This window comes from Lathyrus oleraceus, chromosome 6, assembly GCF_024323335.1.
Source record: "Lathyrus oleraceus cultivar Zhongwan6 chromosome 6, CAAS_Psat_ZW6_1.0, whole genome shotgun sequence".
Lineage (NCBI taxonomy): Eukaryota > Viridiplantae > Streptophyta > Magnoliopsida > Fabales > Fabaceae > Lathyrus > Lathyrus oleraceus.
This window is the reverse complement of record NC_066584.1, coordinates 471,314,475-471,322,861: the sequence shown is the minus strand read 5'-3', so window position 1 is coordinate 471,322,861 and position 8,387 is coordinate 471,314,475.

The window sequence follows — 8,387 nt, the reverse complement described above, 5'->3', positions numbered from 1 at the left end:
AGGGGCAACCCCTTTCTCTTTAGTCTATGGAATGGAAGCCGTTTTACCAGTGGAAGTTCAGATTCCCTCTCTAAGAATTGCGAAAGATGCAGGCTTAGATGAGGATGAATGGATTCAAACTCGACTCGATCAGATAAATATGATTGATGAAAAGAGACTTGCGGCTGTTTGTCATAGGCAGATATATCAGAAGCGCATGACCCAAGCATTTAACAAAAAGGTCAAGAGACAGGTGTACCAACTTGGCGCCTTGGTGGTCAAGCGTATCATTCTACCACAAGGTGATCCCAGAGGCAAATGGACTCCCACACACGAAGGGCCATTTGTAGTTAAGAAGGTATTCTCTGGTGGAGCCATGATACTGGCTACAATGGACGGCGAAGATTTCCCGCATCCTGTGAACGCGGACATAGTTAAAAAATACCACGCATAAAAGAGACCCGCTAGGTCGACGTACCTAGGCAAAAGTAAGGGCATCCCGGCGAACCAAAAGGGTTCGGGCAAAAATTAGGGATAAACATATAAAAACGTACACCCGGCAAGGCGAAAACCTGAAAAGGCGGCTTGGGCAACAAAAAGGGTATCCTGGTGGACTGAAAACCTGAAAAGGCGGTCCAGGCAAAAATTAGGGATTAAAGCGTAAAACTATGTCCCGTTCTCAGTCAACTTCAACCAAGTTCCAAGGACTGAACAAGCCAATCACTTCCATCCGACAGCAAGGGATGAGATGCTTGAAGACATAATGACAGTAGTGGAATTAAAATCAATAGGACTTTTTTCTGCATAGCTTTCTCTTTGTTTTCCTGACAATTTCCTCTTACTAGGATTTCTGTCTCCTTGTATTCAAACTGCCTGTTTATGGGCTCTCTTTCAAAATCAATACAATTTCATTTCCAAAAAGATGCTTTTGTTTTTACCCTTTCTGTTTTAATTGCGTAAACGTCCATTGATTTAATTTGAATTGACTTATGCATTTGAATATGATCAATATTTACCAAAAATACATGCCTAGAATGGTAATGGCAGTTACTAAGAGACTTCAGGATCGTGGATAAGGTCTAACCCTGCTTCCCAATGAATCCGTTGCTAATTCTATTCCCCGGCAACGCCAGTTATTCCCCAGAAGAGGTCGGCACCACCAGACGGACAGGTCATCTCTTCCATCCCCAGCCCGGCTCTGTTGAGTGTTTCCATCGTCAGACAGAAATCAAGTATCCCTCAGCTAAGAAAGGGTCATCAATATAAATATCTCCAACCAGAAGAATGAGATTTATTTCCCCAGTAGAGTCCCCTGGAAGAACGTTTCAGACACATAGTGCATTCATTACATCATTTCACATCACATACCTACATACAATTTTCGTTCCGCATCATATACATTACATCATTTCATAACATATACATGTATACAATGCTCTCATTCATTCCAGACGCATAATTCACTCATTACATCATTTCACAGCATACGCATGCATACAACATTTGCATCTCATGCATCATGACATGGCACGAAGCTAACTTTATTTTTCAGGTCAATTATCCTCCTGACATAGTCAAAACAAAGGTCCATTCAGACGGACATCCTTATCAATTACATTCAGGATTCAACTACATCTTTCAGATACACTCCATGATAACATTCATTCTGACATCCTCCTAACGATGGCATCTATAAGCCCATCCCAGACATTTATCGCAAATACAGCATACACAAATACTATCAGATTCAGCCTAACGTACGGTTCATTCTGATTCAGCCCAATATTTGACTCCTTCAACTCAGATACGATCTAGCGTACGATCCATTCTGACCTTCAAACAACTCAGATACGATCTAGCGTACGATCCATTCTGACCTTCAACAACTCAGATGCGATCTAGCGTACGATCCATTCTGACCTTCAACAACTCAAATACGGTCTAATGTACGACCAAGTTAGACCTTCAAGTCAGATTCTGCAAATACAGTCTAATGTACGACCAAGTTAGACCTTCAAGTCAGATTCTGCAAATACAGTCTAATGTACGACCAAGTTAGACCTTCCAGTCATCAAATACAGTCTAATGTACGACCAAGTTAGACTAGAAGCTGCTCAAATACAGTCTAATGTACGACCAAGTTAGACTAGAAGCTGCTCAAATACAGTCTAATGTACGACCAAGTTAGACCAGATGCCGCTCAAATACCGTCTAATGTACGACCAAGTTAGACCGTCAAGTCCTCGGATTCTGCCCAGATACAGTCTAATGTGCGACCAAGTTAGACCAGATTCTGCTCAGTGACAGTCTAATGTACGACCAAGTTAGACCGTCGAGTCCTCGGATTCTGCCCAGATACGGTCTAATGTACGACCCAATTAGACCTTCGTCTCCTCAGATGCTACCTAGTGTACGGTACATTTCTGAAGTGTAGTCTAGTGTACGACTACCCCCTTTTTTATCATCAGATTCAGCCTAATGGACGGCTCATTCTGCTCAGATACGGTCTAATGTACGACCCAATTTGACCTTCGATGCTACCTAGTGTACGGTACATTTCTGAAGTGTAGTCTAGTGTACGACTACCCCCTTTTTATCATCAGATTCAGCCTAATGGACGGCTCAGTCTGCTCAGATACGGTCTAATGTACGACCCAATTAGACCTTTGTCTCCTCAGATGCTACCTAGTGTACGGTACATTTCTGAAGTGTAGTCTAGTGTACGACTACCCCCTTTTTATCATCAGATTCAGCCTAATGGACGGCTCATTCTGCTCAGATACGGTCTAATGTACGACCCAATTAGACCTTCGTCTCCTCAGATGCTACCTAGTGTACGGTACATTTCTGAAGTGTAGTCTAGTGTACGACTACCCCCTTTTTTATCATCAGATTCAGCCTAATGGACGGCTCATTCTGCTCAGATACGGTCTAATGTACGACCCAATTTGACCTTCGATGCTACCTAGTGTACGGTACATTTCTGAAGTGTAGTCTAGTGTACGACTACCCCCTTTTTTATCATCAGATTCAGCCTAATGGACGACTCAGTCTGCTCAGATACGGCCTAATGTACGACCCAATTGGACCTTCGTCTCCTCAGATGCTACCTAGTGTACGGTACATTTCTGAAGTGTAGTCTAGTGTACGACTACCCCCTTTTATCATCAGATTCAGCCTAATGGACGGCTCATCCTGCAACTCCAATACAGTCTATCATAAGACCCATTTGGATCTTCAACTCAGAGACGATCTAGCGTACGATCCATTCTGATTTTTTCATCCTCGGCAAAGTCATCTGCCTAACGAACAGCTCACTCTGGTATTCAGATACGGTCCAGTGTATGATCCATTCTGATCCCTTATCCCCAGTAGTATATAGCATACTCCGACTCCCCGGCGAAGTCGACAGCATAATGGATGACTCACTATACGGTCTGATGTACGACCCGGTGTGACACCCATGTCTCCAGATATCGTCTAACGTACGACACAATCTGGAAATCTCCTCATCAAACTTCCTGGATGGCATCTTTAAGCCCATCTCCGTCAAGACTAATTGACAAGTGCAAATTTTTGGGGGCATTCTAGTGTTCAATAATCTTCCACCTCCAGACCACGAATGGCATGCACGCCATCCTAAGTCTCTCGGTTCAAGAATATTGAACAGGGGCAGCTGTCATACCCCAAAATTTGCCCATTAATATTTCAAGACATTTTTCAGGGGCATTCCGACTCATTTTATGGCACTGATCTTAAAGGGACAAAGGCCCAGCTCACGAATGGCCCAATCCAGAAAATGGCCCAAACTGGCCTGTTCGCTACACGCTCGCCTAGCGAACGTTACGTTCGCTACACGCTCGCCTAGCGAACGTTCGCTACACGCTCGCCTAGCGAAGCAAACGTTCGCTACCAGCTCGCCTAGCGAGGCTGACAGACAACAAAAAATTTCAGGCTTCGTTCTGAGCCCATTAGGTCATGAAAAAGGGCATTATAAATACCAGCACTTCAGTAATGAAAGGGAGGACGAAAAACAGAGGGAGACAGACGAAAACCCTGGCACAAAAACCCTGGAGGCTACTTTAGAAACCCTGAAGGCCGCTCCTCCGCTCCGAAGCTACCACCGCCCAACTCAATCCGGCTCGCCAATTCAAGGTTGCAATTCGATTGCAAACAGGTTTGCATTACTATTATCGCTTTATTTTCTTAATTTGCATGTGATACCGCTTTATGTTCTTAACTTGCATGTGATATTATAATTGAATTCATAAACATATTTGAGGTTTTGCATGTGAATTTAAGTGGGCCTGAATATTGTGAATGCTGAACCGTATAATTATGTGTTGGATGCCATAAGCCATGCCGCAGGTTGAAGTCATACTGTTCTGAAATTCAAAACCCGCAGCCGCTCGCTAGCACATCGCTAAGCGAGCATGTAGCGAGTATTCGCTAGGCCCTCGCTAGGCGAGGCAGAGGCGAACGGGACAGTCGCTAATATTTTGTTTGTTATGTCCTATGCGTATCTGATCTATTCTATGTTAATTATGCACTGTTTTGCCTGACATTCATGCTGCTGTATTTTCTTTTGCGGTGTAATCTTCGATTACACCCCGATTTGGTATTCTAACCCGTTTGCTGAATTTTGCCAAGGTTCACATGTCCCAGGAAAAGATTGCCGTTAGGTCTTCCACTTTATTTGTGGGATACCCTTGTGGAGACTCACCCTAAATTACTTAGTTAATTTTAATAATTAATTTTAATGTATTAATGTTAATGTATTATTTTTAATGTATTGATTTTAATGTGGAGCTTCATCATAATCACCTAATTAACTTTAAAATGTGGCCTTTAAATATGTGATCTTGGACCCCTCTTTTGCCTTATGATATTACGGTATTACGGTCATGTCCCGCGAATGTAGGGATACACTTAGCAAAGACCCTTCGATTAAATCATCATAAAATAAATCATGGTCCCTCGGATGTTGCCTTCGAAAATACGATTTTGTCCCTCGATGACCCTTCGGTGTAGCCTACGGTTAAATGATGATCGTCCCTTCGAATGCTAAGGTATCCTTACAACTGTTGCCTTCAATGACCTATCGATGACCCTACGGTGACCCTTAAACACCCAAAGGGTAAGATTACTTACTTCTCAATAGTAAGGACAGTTTTACCCTCATAAGGATAGGAAATGCCCATAACGACCTCAGGAAGGTATAACTCTCAATTACTGGATCATAACCTAAAACATTTTCCACCCCTCACACTTTACACTTTACAAATCCTAGAAAATCACCACTTGGTATACATTCATACTAGAATCATTACCGAGTTATATTTTTCTAAACCATTTTCAAAATCAAATGAGATAAATACTTTGTATACATTCATACGAGAATCATTACAAAGTTAAACTCTCTTTCAAACATTTTTTTAAGCAATTCACCGACACTTTTCAGACAAAAATATAAGTGATCCAGTAATTAAGAGCCCATGGATAACCATGGATACAAAGGGTGCTAACACCTTCCCTTTGTATAATGTACCTCCCGAACCCAAAATCTATTGAGGTCTTTCCTGTTCTTTTCCACCTTTCCTTATTGGATAAAAGAAAAGTCGGTGGCGACTCTTGCTATCCGCGACATTGCGATAAAAAGCAAAATACCCCAAGTCAGTTCACCGTATGACAATTGGCCAAACATATGGAAAGATGTACATGCGGCTATCAAGAAATGTGATAGATGTTAACGCACAGGAAACATATCTAGACGTGACGAGATGCCACAAAAGGGCATCTTGGAAGTAGAGATTTTCGACGTGTGGGGGATAGATTTCATGGGACCTTTTCCACCTTCTTTCGGTAACAAGTACATACTCGTAGCGGTCGACTACGTATCAAAATGGATTGAAGCTATAGCTTCTCCAACAAACGACACAAGAATAGTAACTAGACTCTTCAAGAATATAATTTTCCCGAGATTTGGTGTCCCAAGAATAGTAGTCAGTGATGGTGGATCGCATTTCATATCTAAGGTACTAGAAAAACTACTGTTTAAGTATGGCGTAAGACATAGAGTAGCAACACCTTACCATCCTCAAACCAGTGGACAAGTAGAGGTGTCCAACAGAGAAATTAAACAAATATTGGAAACAACAGTCGCCACCTTAAGGAAAGACTGGTCATTGAAATTACCAGAAGCTTTATGGGCATATCGAACCGCTTACAAAACTCCCATAGGGACAAACCCATTTAAGCTTATTTATGGAAAATCCTGCCACCTCCCGGTAGAATTAGAACATAAGGCCTACTGGGCTATTAAAAATCTAAATTTAAACTATAAGGCCGCCGGTGAAAAGCGAATCCTTGATATAAACGAATTAGAGGAACTCAGACGAGACGCTTACGAAAATGCCAGAATCTACAAAGAAAGAACAAAAAAATGGCATGATAAGCGTATATCCAGAAAAATCTTCAAACAAGGCGATATAGTCCTTTTGTTCAACTCTAGACTAAAGTTATTCCCGGGAAAACTACGATCTAGATGGTCAGGTCCTTTCCAAGTCACCAATGTTTTTCCCAGTGGAGCAGTGGAAATTAAAGGCAAATCTATGGAACCATTTATCGTAAACGGGCAGCGTCTAAAACATTATCATTATGCAGAGAACAATGAAGATTCACAAGTCCTGCACTTAGACGAAATGCCTCCAGAAGTTATAGATTATATTTAATAGTTTTATGTCGAGCTTGCGACATTAAACAAAGCGCTTCGTGGGAGACAACCCACAAATATTTTTTTTATTTTTATTTCTTCTTTAATTATTCTTCTAAATTTTATTTAGTATTCATTCTTAATCTATTTTAATTTTTCTTCTTTTATTCTTTCGGCATTTGGCCAAATCCTGACTAAAACTCTTGTTTTTCTTTTCGCTAGCTAACACTAACCTGATGGGACAAATTGATCGTATGGGTATCAAATTCAGAGGGAAAGCTCAGAAACAAAAGTTTGAGGAACTAGCAGAGAGAGAGATGCTACCTAGTTTTGCTGATGATTGGGCAATGACTGCCCTTGGACTAAGAGAGAGTGTCTTGTATTTGCTGAGTCAAATAGGGTGGGAAACCACTCCTATCCGTAGACAATTCGTCACTTATCGGAGACTGACTCTAGAATTCCTTAGTTCTCTGATCTATCTACCCAGCCATGGAAAAGGAATAAGCAGAGGTTTCATCCAGTTCAGAATGTTCAACATGGAGTATCAATTTAACATTCAAGACTTTACCAACCTTTTAGGTTTCCCTACCTCTTTTGATACATTCACAGTGAGCCAAGAAGAACTTTTTGAATATAGAGAACTTGAACACTTTTGGGGAAGCTTGACTGGAAATGACGATCCCGAGGAACATGAGTTTCTTTCTGGAAACATACATAACCCGACCTTTCGTTATTTCCATAAGATCCTGGCCCACACCTTATTTGGGAAGAAGTCAAACAGTACCTCAGTTTCACGTGATGAACTCTTCATCATATTTTGTGCTTCCCAGAACCGTCCAGTAAACGGTGTCAATTTTATGTTGGCAAATTTTGACCGCCTTATCCAAGATGAACGAGCACCAATTCAAATAGGCGGCTTGATAACCATGATTGGTAATGCTATTAGATTACGTCAACCTATGCTTGACTTAAGCCCTTTTTGTGGCATTGCGACTATGAGTATACCCTTCCTCTTCGACACTATGTTTATAGCAAACCTAGGGTCTGAAGATTTTGAGCTTATAATTAACAACCAAGTTCTTTGGCTATTCACCTTGCCTAGTCCGAGGACTAGTGTTCATAACCGCAATAACTGGCTCTACAACCTGAACGGAATACCCTCTCCTGCTAGATCTACTGAATCCATCCAGGACTATGAGATTTGTGACGACCAGATCCCTTATGTTGAATCTGACCCTCAGACACCATCTGGTTATTATGATATTGATCCTCCTCCTCAACCTGTCCCGACCGAAGAATCGGCGATACCCGATCTTAGACATCATATGCCCGGAACTAATTATAACACCACCATTCAGGCTTTGATGTCAGAACAGGACGTCCTCAGAGAAGAGTTAGCTAACATGGGACAAGAATTTCTGGGATACATGAACAGTATGACAAATCAGTTCCACGAGTTGCTAAACCGTGTTAACTCCTTTGCTCCTCCGGCCAGAGATCGTGCAGATGGATAGAAGTTGTTTTTCTTAGTTACTTAGTTTTAGTTTATGTTATTCATTAATTTTGTTTTAAATTATTTTAGTATTTGTTTTTCTTTCGCATGTTTGCTTTTGTCTTCCAATGTTACATTATGATTATTTTATTAAGCTATTGATTTATTTTACTTTATTATGACTTATGCAATATCTATCAATAA